We start from the raw sequence: 16737 nt of genomic DNA, 5'->3' as shown, positions 1-16737 counted from the left end.
GAAAAGTGGCAAAAAGAAACATCAAGATAACATTAGCAACTTCGTATAAAGAAAATTTATATAAAATGTTCTATAGATGGTATTTGTCGCCATGCTAAGATGTTTCCAAATATGTCAAATAGATGTTGGAAATGTAAACATAAAGTGGGTACTTTCTATCATATGTGGTGGACTTGTGATAACGTGAAAAAGTATTGGATTAAAATACATAGATGGATGGAGGAAATATTACAGAAACCCTGTGCTTTTAAACCTGAAGTTTTCTTGTTAGGCATTATACCGGAAGACGTCAACAGACAGGAAATGTACTTGATATTGCACTTAATCACAGCGGCGAGGATTGCATTTGCTCAATATTGGAAAAATGAGGAGCTACCCACCGATGGACTGATTGTAAGAAAGAACTTGGACTGCGCAGAAATGGATTGATTGACTTTATCATTGAAGGAGAAAGAGGATACTGACTTCTATTGAACTTGGGACTCTTTCTATAATGGGCTGGAGAAACGGGACTTGGCGTAATTTGATTTTGATTTTAGAATGTTTAAAAAATGTATGTATATATATGTAGTAGGGGGTTGACCCAGTGCATCCGATGTATGTGATATTTGATGTTTTTATTAGTGTTAGTTTAAAACTTTTAATAATATATATATATATATATATATATATATATATATATATAAAGATTTAAGGAATTAGATCTGATAGACAGAGTGCCTGAAGAACTATGGACAGAGGTTCGCAACATTGTACAAGAGGTAGCAACTAAAACTATCCCAAATAAAAAGAAATGCAGGAAAGCAAAATGGCTGTCTGAGGAAGCTTTACAAATAGCTGAGGAAAGAAGGGAAGCGAAAGGCAAGGGAGAAAGAGAAAGATACACCCAACTGAATGCAGAATTCCGGAGAATAGCTAGAAGAGACAAGAATGCCTTCTTAAATGAACAGTGCAAAGAAATAGAAGAAAACAATAGAATAGGGAGGACCAGAGATCTCTTCAAGAATATTGGAGATATGAAGGGGATGTTTCATGCAAAGATGGGCATGATAAAGGACCAAAATGGCAGGGACGTAACAGAGGCAGAAGAGATTAAGAAGAGGTGGCAAGATTACACAGAGGAACTATACAAGAAAGAGCTTAACGTCCTTGATAACCACAACGGGGTGGTCACTGACCTCGAGCCAGACATCTTGGAATGTGAAGTCAAATGGGCCTTAGGAAGTCTGAGCAACAACAAATCTAGTGGAGGTGACAGTATTCCAGCTGAGCTATTCAAAATCTTAAAAGACGATGCTGTAAAAGTGCTATACTCAATAGGCCAGCAAATTTGGAAAACTCAACAGTGGCCACAGGATTGGAAAAGGTCAGTTTACATTCCCGTCCCAAAGAAGGGCAATGCCAAAGAATGTTCAAACTACCACACCATTGCACTCATTTCACATGCCAGCAAAGTTATGCTCAAAATCCTACAAGCTAGGCTCCAGCAGTATGTGGACCCAAGAACTACCAGAAGTACAGGCAGGATTTCAAAGAGGGAGAGGAACTAGAGATCAAATTGCCAACATACGCTGGATCATGCAGAAATAGGGAGTTCCAGAAAAACATCTACTTCTGCTTCATTGACTGTGCTAAAGCCTTTGATTGTGTGGATCACAACAAATTGTGGCAAGTTCTTAAAGAGATGGGAGTACCAGACCATCTTATTTGTCTCTTGAGTAACCTATATGCGGGTCAAGAAGCAACAGTGAGAACTGGACACGGAACCACTGATTGGTTCAAAATTGAGAAAGGAGTTTGGCAAGGCTGTATACTGTCGCCCTGCCTATTTAACTTATATGCAGAGCACATCATGAGAAAGGTGGGGCTAGATGAATCACCAGTTGGAACTAAGATTGCTGGGAGAAAGATCAACAACCTCAGATATGCAGATGATACCACTCTCATGGCAGAAAGTGATGAGGAACTAAAGAGGCTCTTGATGCGGGTGAAGGAGGAGAGCACAAAAGTTGGCTTGAAACTCAACATTAAGAAAACTAAGATCATGGCATCCGGTCCACTCACTTCCTGGCAAATAGATGGGGAATAAATGGAGGTAGTGATAGATTTTATTTTCCTGGGCTCCCAAGATCACCGCAAATGGGGACTACAGCCAAGAAATTAAAAGGAGCTTGTTTGCTCCTGTGGAGGAAAGCTATGGCAAAGCTTGCTTGCTCCTGTGGAGGAAAGCTATGGCAAATCTAGACAGCATACTAAAAAGCAGAGACATCACCCTGCCAACAAAAGTGTGTATAGTAAAGGTTATGGTTTTCCCAGTTGCAATGTATGGCTGTGAAAGCTGGACCATAAGGAAGGCTGAGCGCTGAAGAATTGAGGACTTTGAATTGTTGTGCTGGAGGAGACTCTTGCGAGTCCCTTGGACCGCAAGGCGATCAAACTGGTCAGTCCTAGAGATCAACCCTGACTGCTCTTCAGAAGGCCAGATACTGAAGATGAAACTGAAATACTTTGGCCACCTAATGAGAAGGAAGGACTCCCTGTAGAAGAGCCTAATGCTGGGAACAATTGACGGCAAAAGAAGAAGGGGATCGCAGAGGATGAGGTGGCTGGATGGAGTCACTGAAGCAGTCAGTGTGAGCTTATGTGGACTCCGGGGGATGGTGGAGGACAGGAAGGCCTGGAGGAATGTTGTCCATGAGGTCGCGATGGGTTGGACACGACTTCATGACTAACAACAACAACAACAATCACTTTCCCCAAAAGTTCCTGTAGCTGCCATGTTGTCCTCTAGGTCTTCCCAGCTGATTAGTATCAAGTCAAGGATATCCATTCCTCTTATTCCTTCCTCTACTTTCTGTTGGAGGAAGTTATCAGCAACACAAGTTAGGAATCTCTTGGAGGGGCCATGTTTGGCAGAATGTTTCCCTACAGATATCAGAGAAATTAATGTCCCCTTTAACAACAACATCATGCCTCCTGGAAACACTGGCATTTTACTTTTCAGAAGTTTCATCCTTGTCTTCTCCTTGACAGGGTGGTCAGTAATAGATTGCAACCACTATGTTCCTTTTATTCCTTGCTCCATTTATATTAATCCAGAAGCTCTTCATGGGGCTACTAAGCACATCCTCCTGCATTTCTCTACAGAGATAAGTATCTTTAACATAAGGTGTGACTCCACCCCACTTTCTGTTCCTTGAACAGGTTATATCTTTCAGGTGTTGAATTCCTGTCATGGGAGTCGAGTCATCCCATCCCATCCCATCCCAGTTATACCTATCAGGCCATATTCATCCTCCTGTATTGAAAGTTCAAGTTCATGCTGTTTGTTTCTCATACTCCAGACATCAGTATATAGACATCAAAGACCAGGTGCTTTATACTCTAACTTTCTTCCTGCATTTTTAGAAGACCATTACTGAGCACTGTTCAAGCTGCTTCCTCTGTTGTGGTGCATAAGCCTTTGTCTGTTGTTATGCCCAGGTCTACTTCTCATTCTCCTGCAGGATTCAGTTTAAAGCCCTCCTGATAAACCTCTCCATGCTGTGGTCAAACACATTACTTCCATTCCTTGTATGGTGCAGCCCATCCCTTACCAACAGCACATCTTCCAGGAAATGTAGCCTGGGGTCCCAGAATCCAAATCTCTCACGTTGGCATCACCTTCCTAGCCAGACATTCACATGGAGTCATTTTCTTTCCCTGGCCATTCCTCTTCTTCAAACTAGAAGGATTGAAGAGAAATTTATCTGAGCCCCAAAGTTCTTGACTTTTTCCCTTAAAGACTGACGTGATTTCTTCAAAGCTCCAATTGGCAGTGTCATTTGTTTCCACATGTATAAGAAGGAAGGGATACGTGCCAATGAGTTGTATGAACTTTGGTGATCTTTCAGGTATATCTCTGATCTGTGCTCCAGGGAGACAGCAAACCTGACGAGTCCAGCGGTCTTCCTGACACATATGTGTTTCCATTCCATACAACAAGGACTCTCCCACAGTGAACACCCTTCTCTTCCTGTTCCTGCAGCCTTGGTATCATTGCTCATACTTGCTAGCCTCTTGTTCAGTGTTGTACAGGATGACCTGCAGTTCTTCCACAGCAAGCTGCCCGAGTAACTGAAAGCGGTCAAGAGTTCCACTGCTTCCACTGGTGCAGAGTGTCTTCTAGTTCTTCGGTGGAGAAGAACTGTCTGTCACCCTTTTCCAGGGAGTTTCCGCCTCGTTTTCCCTTCCCTCAGGATTCTCTTCTTCTGCCTCAGCTTGCTGTTGTACTTCTAGCTTCTATACTGCTCTTTGCTGATGCAGTTCCACTGCTCTGTCTAAAACCTCTTCATAATCATTATTTCCTTGAGGGTGGACACTCTCTGCTCTAGTGTTCTTGGCTTTTCCTCTAGTAGGGCTACTAGCTTGCACTTGTTGCATGTGTAGGCCATGTGGACTTCAGGCAGGAAAACAACATTGCATAAACACTGCAGGTCACCACCACTGTGAAGTCTTCTTAGTCCATTCTTCCTGATGCCTTTTTGGACCTCTTGTGAGAATTAGTGCTTCACTCCATCTTCTCTGAAGGCTAACAACCCAGTCCTACCAGCACATGGGAGTGTGTTACAAGGAAGAAAACACAGTGTGTGTGTGTGGGGGGGATGACTAAGGGGGGAAAGGAAGTAAAAAGAGGGAAGTAGCAAGGTAAAAAAAAAATTAGGGACCTCCCCAGCAGAGCTCCACCTCTAAACACCTCTTTGCTCTCCCTATTTGCCTGCTCTGATTGCTCACTACCTGGGAGCTCAGCTGCTTATACCCCATAGTTCCTAGACCAGCTGCGGCAGCTTCCTCTGATCTGCTCAGCCAGGAGTCAGGAACCAGAATGGTTGTCGCTGAAGTTCAGACAAAAAGCATCAGTGACAACCTTGCCTGATGCAAAATTCGAAGCAGATTTGGGAGTTCCTCACCCATGTGATAAACACCTTGAGAATTTCCAGGAAAAGCCACAATTGCTTTGATGGGATAAAAGCAAATTTTCAGCTGAGGTTCACAAAGCCCTGCCTCTGAAATCAGCAAAACTCCCCTTATGATGAGTAGAAAGCACTGACTTTTTCTTCTTAGGATTGGTCCATAGTTGCATTTTTATCACTTCACTAGGATGAAAGGACATAGAAGCACTGGCTGTTTAAATTATAGATTCTGTAATTATCTATTGCTTGCAGCTCTTGTGGGTGTCTTTCTTTCTTTCTTTCTTTCTTTCTTTCTTTCTTTCTTTCTTTCTTTTTTAATGGACTCCTGCTGTTACAGAAGCAGCATTTTTTCTTGCGTGTGTGAAAAGTAGTCCGGCATCAGAAGTCTAATACGGACATCGCTTGATGTCACCTCTTATGGAGCTTGTTCACATATTCAGCTAACAGGAGTCAAGCATTAAGTAATCGGTGTGCGCGTACTGTATGACCATGTGCGCATTCACACACACACACATACAAACATGTAAAATCCAAGCCTTCTTCCTATTCCTACCACTTTAAAAAATAAATGGCTTTATTTATTTATTTTCAAAGGATAATCTCATTTTGTTGACCAAGAGTAGTATGTGTGTATGTATTTAAAGTTTTTATAGAACATTCTATAGCAAATGCTCTCAGAATGGTTTGCAATAGAAAACACAGTGAAAACCATGATACCTTGTTTCTCTGGAACTGCCTTTCACTGAGATGGGCCATTGGCCCTTGAACCCAGTAGTCCACCTTTTCTGACTTGCAGCAAGCCTACGGTCCTTCCATAGGGTCTGTCAGTCATGTGGTGTAGTGGTGAAGAGCATGGGATCGGGACTCAGGCGATCTGGGTGCTAGTCCCCGCTCAGCCATGGAGCCAACTGGGTGACTTTGGGCCAGTCACAGACTCTCAGCCCAACCTACCTCACAGGGTTGTCGTTGTGGGGATAAGATGGAGGAGGAGAATGATGTAAGCTGCCTTGAGCCCTTTGTAGGAAAAAGGCAGGATATAAATCGAAAAATAAAAATAAAAAAATTTTTGTGGGCCACCCAAATTCCTCCAGTTGCCACTGCTTGGAAAAGCGCTTCTCCAGAATCATTTGCTCTACTTCTGAGATGCAATCCCTACTCAAAACTAAAAAAAAATCAGAGGTGGAGTTCACTGCTCTATCTTTTGGGCAAGTCAGTCAGTGCAGGCAGCTAGACTCGAGCGCTTCCTTGCTTTATTCTTAACATTGAGATGCCCTCTTATCCACTAAGCTGCCATCCAGGCAGTACACAGCCACTTAAAATAATAGAACCATAAAACAATAATAAAAAGAACACTGGAAACATTAAACATATAATTGGAAAAACTAAATTAGAAAGTTGGGCCCATTACACTTAGTGTCAGAGAAGGGGCACCAGTCCAGTGGAAGGTGAAGGAGAGCGTGCAATGCCATCATGAGATTTCAAAGGCAAATTTTCCCTGCTTAGAGTCCCCAACTTTGGGAAATGGCAGGATATAAATAAATAGAAGAAGGAGGAGACACATCTGGAGCTGGCCTATGCCAGGCCCTGCTGCACACGGCCTGGTCTCATTCCAGCTGAGTTGGCAACACAATCAATGTCCCTCTCCCCATTTGGATGCAGGAAAATGCAGACAGATGCTGGTTGTCTTACTGTGGGTTCCACAGGATTTTTTTTTTTCATGCCAACCAGATTAGCAAAGAAGTGGCATGCACTTTCTCTGGGAATATCAGGAGCCGTCATATAAACTTCGAGTTTTGCACCTTATATAGTATGCCTTGTGTACAATTATCAAAGCATCAGCAAAGATGGATCAAAGGGAGGAGGAGTTGGGCTGCACACCCAGATTGAGGGTATGCGGCAGGACTGAGAACTTTCATCAGATTTTGGCCAGCTGGCAGGGAGAGGGATTCATGCTTGAACCCACTGAGGCCCATTCAAATATGAGCTGAATGTCTAGAGGACTAAATATGGCATCAGCGGTCAGGCCAGCTCCCTGACTAACCTATAGCGACTGGGCCTCCAGTTCTCCAAACTATCACACAAGTTGTGGCTAGGTTTTATCCCAAAACTGGTGTCTCCTCTCCCTTATTGAACTCCAGTGTCTCCTTACCCTTTCTAAAGGCCAAGAGAGGGGAACTGCCAACTGTAGTTCCTGGGGGTGCATATGCCATAGTTTTGAAGGAATACACCAGGAAACCCCTTCAAGTGTGTCCACTGAATGGAGTTTGTAGGTAATGGCACCCTCACCGTGGTCTCCTACAGGTCTTAGGATAGATAGTCCAGTTCTACAACAGGTTAGGGCCTTAATGGTTAAAATCAATACCTTGAATAGAACTTGCAAAACATCTGGTGATTAGAGCAGGCATTTTAAGACAGGTGTAGTACAGTCCTGATGCGAGACACCAGTGAAGCAGTCTAGTCAAGGAAGCTTCAGGAGTAGCTCCCCAAGCAGCGTGCTGCACTAGCCTAAGTGTGATGTAACAAAGGTTGCCTCGGAGAGGTACCAGCATCCCATGAAGGGCAGGTGAAGGGCGGAGGCAGGGATTGCCTTCAGGCATCCCTCACCCTCCAAATCATGCAGAAAGTAAATTTTGGCCAGCCAGGTGCTTTATACCAGCTCAGACGGAGGGGTGTTGCAAGTGCCACCAGAATGCCAGGCAGGATGGCCATGCCTCGCTCCTCTCTAGCCCCTGGAACAAGCCCCCAGCCCCAGCCCCCAAGGCAGGCTTCTGGCTGCAGTGCAGAAAGAGCCATGCCAGTCACGTGGGTGGAGGGAGGAAGCACCAACCCTGGAGACCCCACTCTGACCTCGGAGTGCTTTTCTGCGGCTGGAGCTGGGACTCTTGACTTTTCCCATGGCCATCCAGGCAGCATCCAGCTGCCACAGGATTGCTTCTCCAGTGGCCCCTTCCTAGTCATGCTTGTTAAACAGAAGATCTTTAATATACCTTGACCCTCACAAATAGATGCATTGTTGCCACTACACAAACCACATAACCCCTAAGAGAAAATTTAGGAGGCTGCTCTTTGAAGGAGTGGCTAGAAGGAAGGTCTTTTATTGTTTTCACTTCTCCCTCTTTTGCTCTAAGAAGGGGATTTGTTCTTGTTTGGTGTTTTGGGCAGCTTGTTGAGTATTTATAATTTGCTAAATGATTGCTCAGCAGGTACCCTCTTTTGGAAATTGTGTACACTATAGACGGGTTTGATGTACTTGTTTTTAAAGGGAATAATAATAAAATAAAGCAAAACACCCCCATTTTTCTTAGGACTTTGAAAATAAGAGCTACAGTCCCCACTGCCTTATTTGAGAGGCAGCTGTCAATTAACTAAAATTCATTAACTTTTTTTAATCTTAAGCAACAAAGGCAATTGGATTTTAATGCTCCTCTGTGCCAATGGAAGAAAATAAATCCATAGTCGTTAAACAGAGATGGAAGCATCTCTCTCTCATCTCCCGGTTACATTTGGTTTGTCTTTAGGCACCTTCCTATCTCATTCTCCAATGGCCAATCCAGTAAAATAATTAAAACTTTAATTTATTTATACATCTTCCATATAGATATTATAGATCCAACAATTACTGCCTTCTAATTTATTCATGTGGCGCATCTTTCAGGAGCCTCCCGCAACAAAATGCATTACAGAAAGAAATCTCTTCCCCCTCCCCTTCAGCCCCCTCACAGCAAATCAAGTCAAATACGCCTATCGCTGAATTATTAGGCCAACAGACTGTATCTGGAGGGTCAAGAGCCAGCTTGCTCGTAGCTTTTTCAACCTGGCTGGCTGTGAAAACGCAAGCGGCCGCCGAGGTGCTTTCGTTTCTTCCAGCCCAGGAACAATTACATTTTGCTTAATCCTTCGGTAAACAAGACGGGCACATTTTCTGCCTTGGGATCTATTGTGTCTCAGTATTTCTCCTCCACTGCCCGTCGATGTGACAGAATTGGGACTATAAAACTGTTGGTGTATGTGCCATCAACATGATTGCAATTTCTCTTCCCTCCAAGATTGCCCCATCCTTCCCGCCTCCTCCCACCAGCACCACCGTGGTTGCTTGAATATGTAATAGGTACCTCCACCTGGGTGACAGGCACCTCCCGTGACTCCCTGGGACTACCTGACAACTGCACGGCTCCAATTTCTAATAGACTCGGAGTAGTTTTCTCGGAGAGAAGCCTTAAAAACTCCCCAAGGAGAGATCATCAAGCGGAATGGTCCCCAGTGCAGGATTTATTAGCAGGCAGGACAGGGAGGTTGATTAGCCAGTGTGGCTGAACAGACATGCTGTCAGGCAGGCCTCTTAATCCAATCAGTTACCTGTCACGGGGGGGGGAGCTGTCTTGAGTTCCCAAGAGCAGCGCATCTCCGGCACACTGCGCCCCACGCCTCCGTACCTGCCACCAACATGGAGGCCCGTCCCCGCCGCCACCCATAGGACGTTGCATCCAGCGTTACAGGAACGGTTGGGAGCAGTTTTCTCCTGCAGGCAAACTGTTCAGTCTGCAAACCGGCTACCTCAAAATGCACGTCTCTGCTCAGGGCTACAGGAATACCCTGATTCTGCAGGAGCTCCATAAAGACCAGAGAATATGCTTCTGGGCACAGAATACACTTTCTCATGAATTTCCCCGCTCCCCCCCCCCCCCGGCCGGCTTTTTTTTCTAAAGAAGCAAGTTTCAAGCCAAGGTATACTTGTCAGCATGACTGAAAAAAGCCCCCTGAGATCTCAGAAACCAAAGGGGTTGGCTGAGGTAAGGTTATAAAGTAGGGCTGCAGTGACTATTTGGCCCAGTTCATGATCAGAAAAAAACAGGATACAGTATTTTAAAGGGCAGAATCAGGCTGCAATTATACACACACTTATCTAGGAATAAACCCCATTGTGCTGAATGTGATTAATTTCACATGAACAGGAACTGGACTGCAATTCAAATTATGCAAAATGGGCAGAATTATGTAAGTCATCTCACATTTGTGTAATTATGACAGTTTATAGGATTTAATCTTGAATCTGAATGGCCTGGAAGTACTGAATTCAGGTACTGAATCTGAATTGCCTGGAAGTAGAAATTAAGTATGGTGCTTATACAGCCCTGCTCCTATGCTAAGTCCTCTAAGGAATTTGTGGGCCACTTGTAGTCCTCCTGATATTTTGGTATACAACTCCTATCATCCCTCATTTTGGTTTGGGCAGATGGGAATTGTAGGCCAAAGCATGTGGAATGCCACAAATGGTCCACCCCTATTTAGGGGGAGCAGAAACTGGCTGACTTGGTTTTCCAACTACTTTGTCTTTATATCTAGAGGTGAATCTGGTGCTGGAGATAACAACACTGAATAGCAAAGCTCAGTGTGCCACTGGGGGTTTGGGTGCTAAATTAAGGAGCTAGCAAGCAGAAAGGTAACTGAATGAAGATTGTTTGGAGGCACCCTGAAAGTTTTGAAATATAACTAAAGATTCCAGTCCCTTCTCTGGATGGATCCCAGGGCGAGAATTTGCTAGGCAGCTCCTGCAGTGGAACCGTTCAATGTCAGTTTGTGGTTGTGTGTGTTAAAAAAAAAACCCTATTGAATAGCAGGAAGGTTAATTTAACTTCAGTAGGTGATCTGCATTAACTTTGGTGGTGCCTTTGCTAGGACTGATATTGTAGCAGGTTTTAAATAGCAAGCGCATAAGCATGGTTGAGACAGACAAGATCAGGAAAAACTGCCTGTTGAGATATTTGATTCCAATATAAACCTCTTCAGGCTTGCAGCCCATAAGTTTAACTTAATTAAAGTCAGAGAAGATTAAAGTACTTTATTCCAATCTACTTGCTATTCTGCTGGGTTTTTTCTCCAGAAGTTTGAATCGGTGCAACGATGTCTTGTGTTTTGGGGTTGCCAATGTTATTTCAAAACAATTTTACTGCTTTTGTAGATTATAAAAGGTGTTTCCCCTTGTTTCTTATGTCCTGAGAAGGAATCATTGTATGTACTGGAAACAGGGATGTCATAAGTATTTGACCAAAGGTCAAAGCACTCACAAAGGTGAGAATCTTGTAAGAAAAAATGGAGCAAACATTGACCTTCTTGCAGTGAAATTGTTGCCTTCTGTTCCTTTGGTAGCATCTCCCCTCAACCCAGCTAGTTCTTCATGGAATGGTCAACTGGGTGATCCCTGCCAATCAGGAATCACATACTGAACAGGCTGGTGTGATGTGGCTACACAGCTAATCAGATTTGCCTGCATGATGATGCCACCACAGGTCAGTGAAAGCAAGGGTGAGCAACACCAACAAATTGGCCAACATTTTACCCTAAGTAAAAATATTCACTTAAAATTGTGTGACTTTCCACTCAGTCCTATTTAAAAGGGATCCTTTATTTATGTTAATGCTCTGGCACAATTCCAAAATTCTTCTGCCCACACATTTATCACCCTCTGGACTGCTTTGAGGTGACTTTTAATACTCCATGAAGGGGAATAGGTTAATCAGATTACACTCTGGCTCTGAATGTATTGTAGCTGCCGTCACTTCATCCCTTTCTTTACAGCAGACAGGTAGGATTAATTAGAACAACACAACTGCAAGATGTAAAATGGACAGAGACTTATGCACAACTTTAGTATTTAACTCCAGTGGCTTTCTTCTTCTCAATATTATATTCAATTTAATCCATATCAAATGTAGTGTGTTTTCAAGTAGCTGGATAATTTTGTGTGCACTATTTATTCTGAATAATCAGGGTAAAAAAAATAGAAACAGTTTAACAAAAGTAAGATGCATGCATACACATATGCATACATATATAGCAAAGATAGCACAATTTCAAGCATGTAAGAAACAGAAAAGAGTATTCCAATTCATGGTCCTAGGTTAGATGCTATTATAGCCTAAATTATAAAAAGTGTACACCTGTACATAGAAAAGACTGGGCATATTCTAAGCAACACTCAGTTTGTGTGAGGTTACAAATATTGACAAACTGAAAACTGATAGTATCCTATCCAGAGTTTAAGAATTCAAATGTGTAATTTTTGATCTTTGATTAAAATATGTATCAAAGGCCTCTGATAAGCCCAAGCTAATAGAATGGAAAGTGGCTAATAAAAAGCCATTTTAAAAAAGGGATTCAGGAGGATTGAGGCAATTATAGGTGGGTTAATCTATTCTGGGTAAACCTGTAGATGTGTTATTAAAGATAACATTATCAACCATATCGAAGGACAAGCCTTACTGAAAAACAATAAACATGGTTTATGCCATTCTGGTCTCACTAATCTTTTAGCGTTCTTTGAGCATCAACAAACATGCAGGAGAAGATCATCTGGTAGGCTTTGTTTCCTTGGACTTTTGAAAGCTTTTGACAAAATCCTTCACCAAAGATTCCTGTGCAAAGAGCAGTCATGGGATAAGAGAAGAGGCCCTCTTGTGGATCAGTGACTGATTAAAGAACAAGAAGCCTGGGCCAGGAGTAAGTGACCAACTCTCGCCATTGATGGAAGTAAACAGTAAATCCAAGGTTTTAAATCTTCATGCGGACCAGTGCTTTTTAACTTGTTCATACAAGATCTGATGAACAGTGAGTTGGCTAAGCTTGCCAATGACACCAAATTATTTAGTCTAATTGAAATTTGTTTTGTTTTATTAAAACAACATTAAAAAGACAGTGAGGAACTCTAAAAAGATTCTTTCCAAACTTGGGAAATGGGCATTAAAGTGGCAAATGTGGACTAATGTATATGGACTGATATATATATTGCAACTTTAATGTGTGCTCTCTCTCACACACACACACACAGTGCACATTGGGACAGAAATCCTAACTTCACATATATGTTGATGGGGTCTGAGCTGGCCATAGCATCAAGCAAAAGTCCTTCAGACATCCCTTCTAGAACATACAATCTGTGACCAGAACCTCCACTAACCTATCAGGCAGTCCAGAAGAATATATGATTGAGGAAATCAAAACCTGCTGAAAGTCCCAGTACTTGTACCAAATCCCTTTGCAGTGTGTGGTGGTCCCAAAGCCAGTGAGCAGTTGACCTGCAGAGTTGCCCTTAAGATAAACACTCTTATGACATCCAGGCATATTTCTGTTTCCCTATCAAAACTCTCTTTAGCTATTTGTGACACAGAAGATCATTAACTTTGAAATTAACTTAATCCAGGGCGATTTGATTGAATTTATTGGGATGAAAGTACTGTCCTCCAATAGCAGTATGCTTGAGAGCCATTAGAGCCCAATTCTCATCAAGTGATAAAAATATTCCTGGACAATGCAATGCCAGGCTGCAGCTAGTAGTGGCGAATCACAGCTTTTGGACACTCTGCTGTGGACGTGGTGGGTGGAATCAGAAAACACAGAACTGGTATGCCAGGAAGAAGGCTATATTAGAAGAGTGCCTTGACAACGATCTCTCTCGCTTGCTTTTCCCCTCCCACCTTTATTAGCAGGGAGATCTTTCAGCACAGGGATTTTCACCCTGGTAAACCCCCAACTGTAGATTGAAGTGGTCCAGTCGGGAACATTTCAGTAACCTCTTATCTGCTGTTTCTGTAGAAGCCCTTCTGGTCAGATAAAGAGCTGCAGGTTCTTCAGCCCAACAGGCATGGAGAGGTTTTGGCAGAACCCTCCAACCCAAACAGTCAGGTGATCAAGAGGAACCAATCATTCCTAGCTTCATTTTCTAGAACCCTCCAACCCAGACAGTCAGGTGATCAAGAGGAACCAATCATTCCTAGCTTCATTTTCTAGAAATTCCAAGATCTCATTGCCCTTCTTGCTGGATGTCCAATAATGATGCTATTTACAAATATCTCCTGAATGCAACCAGGCAACAGATATACATTTAAAATGCATGTTCACCGGCTGAAAAGAATGTAAATGCCAATATTTGCTCTCTGGTGCTGTTTGATAATATTACATAAGTCTCAGTGTTACTTTACTATAGGTAGCAAATGTTCATCAGCACAAAGCATTTAGGAATGGCAGCCTTTTGTGCAGTGTGGAAGGGTTTACTAAGCTGAGGGATCATAAAAGGGTAATACATTCATAAGGGGTTTAAATAAAAGGGGAAAGGACTCTTAATTGTGTGTGTGTGGTGGGGGAATGTTTTAAGATCTATGTAAGGGACCCAGATTTCCAGGAACACACAGGAGCACCTGTATTCAATAACAGCAGAGACACACCCCACAGAGAGCATTCCAGTGCAATAACCATTAATGGAAATCCTAATTATTACATATTGATTTGTTGTCAGCTTCATCATAGATGGATATGGCTGAGAGATGTGGTAAACAGTAGTAACAATTAGCACAGGAGATTTAATCTATCCATTCTGCATAACAATATGAGGAGCCTATGAAATGGAATAATATTCCTCAAGTGTTGGACTGTGTGGCTGTATGAGAAGACAAGCTACTTGTTAAATCTTCCACATAAAAAACAGGCAGGCAGGTCTATGAGAATCTTGAAGATGACAGACAATCAACACTAAGGAAAGCAGGGGTGGGGGCAGGTGTTGCTTTTTAAAATCATACTGAGGGGAAAAGGTGCTGGCCAAAGGGCCTTTTAACTTACACCTCTCTGGGTTAATTTCCTCTGATTCTTCTGAATTCCTCTTGGGGTAAAACTGGCTGAGAGCAGACTTAAAGCCAAGGTCAGCCTGTAGCATTTTATTGCATTAGTGAAGGACAGCATACTTGCGCTGTTTCCACAGACAAAAGCCAACTAGCTTGGTAGCTGATGGGTGGCGATGGGACACCAACCTCCACCCCACCTGAAGACAGCAGGTGAGTTGTGTGAGCAGATTTTTTCTCCAATCCTTTTTTTGTCACCTATTACTGCTTGAGCCAACTGTCTCCATCTGAGAGTGTTTATGGGTGCTTTCACAAAATGGCTAACATGGCTGCCACTGATAAGCCAAACTGGTAAGACTGAAAGGCATGTTACTTGTCCAAGAACCTACATGCAAAGCAGTGTGTGCGTGCGCGCGTGCGCACACGGGTCAGGGTCCAGGGCTGGGGTGACAGGAGTCTTAAGAAAAATCTTAAGAAATAAAAGAAAAATCAGGAGAAGGAACTAGATCCACAGTCACCATGTTCAATACAATTCCAAATGTGCCCAAAATGTTTGGGAACTTCTTTTGTGCAAGAAAACATGAGAATTTCAACCTAAGATCTTAATCGCAAGGAGAAAATGGTTTTGTCGTTTGGAATATACAAAAAAGTCCAGCAGCTATGTTGAAGGAGAAACTGAAGGGCCTCTCCCAGAGAAGAGATGCCATCAATTATGGGGCTTCTCTTTCTCCATTTCATTCACAAAGAACTATAAGAGTAACAGAGGGGGAACTGACAGGCCAGCTTGAGCAGCTTCAGTGTCGTATCTTTTCCTGCCTGACTCATTCATTCTCTTCTCCCTTCACATATGACAAATGCTACATTTTGCTTATTTTATTCCTGTGAGCACAAGACTTAAAAGGAAGTTGATTTTGGAAAAGGGTGAATGATAAAGCACCCTACTTGGAACTTAGGTTTTTCTACAATGCAGATTCACTGTTAGGTATAGTGGGCAGCACTACCCCCCCCAAATAAAAATACAAAAATGAGTACAAAATAAGACAATTACAGTGATTGTCTGGTGCATTCCTTGCTAGCTTTCATAATTCAATTGAGCAGAGCTGAGGACAAAACTCAAGAGTTGTGCAAGGTATTTGTGGAAGGAAATCTACAGGGGATTCTTGGAGAGAAATGTTATTTCATGTGTCTTCTCTGCTAACACAAAAAATATACCTGCAGATGTCAGCTCATCTTAGAATCTTCAGAAAAACTCACTAGGATTTTCTTTTCAACTGGCAAATGATGTGAAAGGGTGAGGAAGTAAGAAAAAGCGGAAAATTGGAAGGACAAGGACTATCATCTTCTCCCCATTTCCTCTGACAATGGTAGTGTTTCAGCTGCAATTGAACAATCACTTACCTGATAGTAAGTTGCTTGAACTTAAAGGGGCTTACTAGAGATGTATAGGATTACACTATTAGTGCCAAGCCTCCTTCCATGGTCTACAACCAATCTTTTTTAACAGGAGCAATATATAAAATTGAGGCAGGGCTGAAGGACCCACAATATAAGCCTCAAAACCACATGTTACTTTAAATGAGTTCCTTAAACCAACAGTAAGGTTGTTTTTAACTTAACCTGAGTTTGGGCCCTTGGGACAGATTAGAAGACTGAAGAGGCGTAATTTAAGCCTTCATGTATGTACACACACTCCTGGAGTCCCTGGTGATAAAGGAGAAGCTAGATATAGTGGGCATTATGGAAACCTGGTGGAGCAGAGATAACCAATGCGATATGGTCATCCCTAGATATAAACAGTATAGGAAAGACAGGGAAGGGCATACTGGGGGAGGTATTGTCCTCTATGTTAATGAAAGCATAGAGTCCAGCAGAGTTAATAATCTAAAGTGTGAAGACTCCTCTACAGAAGCAATATGGGTGAAAATTCCTGGCTCCAAATCTAACTTTGATAGTTTCAAAGTGATTGGAGATTATTCAGAAGTACGGTAATAGAGGCACAGGTAATATGCATACCACAAGTGAGAAAAGGAAGCACCAAGTCCAGGAAATCACCAGCATGGTTAATAGTCAAGGAAGCCATTAGGGAGAAGAAAGCTTCCTTTAAAAAATGAAAATCTTGCCCAAATAGAGTGGGGGGGGGGAGCAGAAGGGACCCCAAGCTTGTGCAAGGGTGATGC

The sequence above is a fragment of the Varanus komodoensis genome, unplaced genomic scaffold (genome assembly GCF_004798865.1).
Source record: "Varanus komodoensis strain SLA01 unplaced genomic scaffold, ASM479886v1 scaffold35, whole genome shotgun sequence".
NCBI classification, from domain to species: Eukaryota; Metazoa; Chordata; class Lepidosauria; order Squamata; family Varanidae; genus Varanus; species Varanus komodoensis.
Note: the sequence above shows the minus strand (reverse complement) of the source record.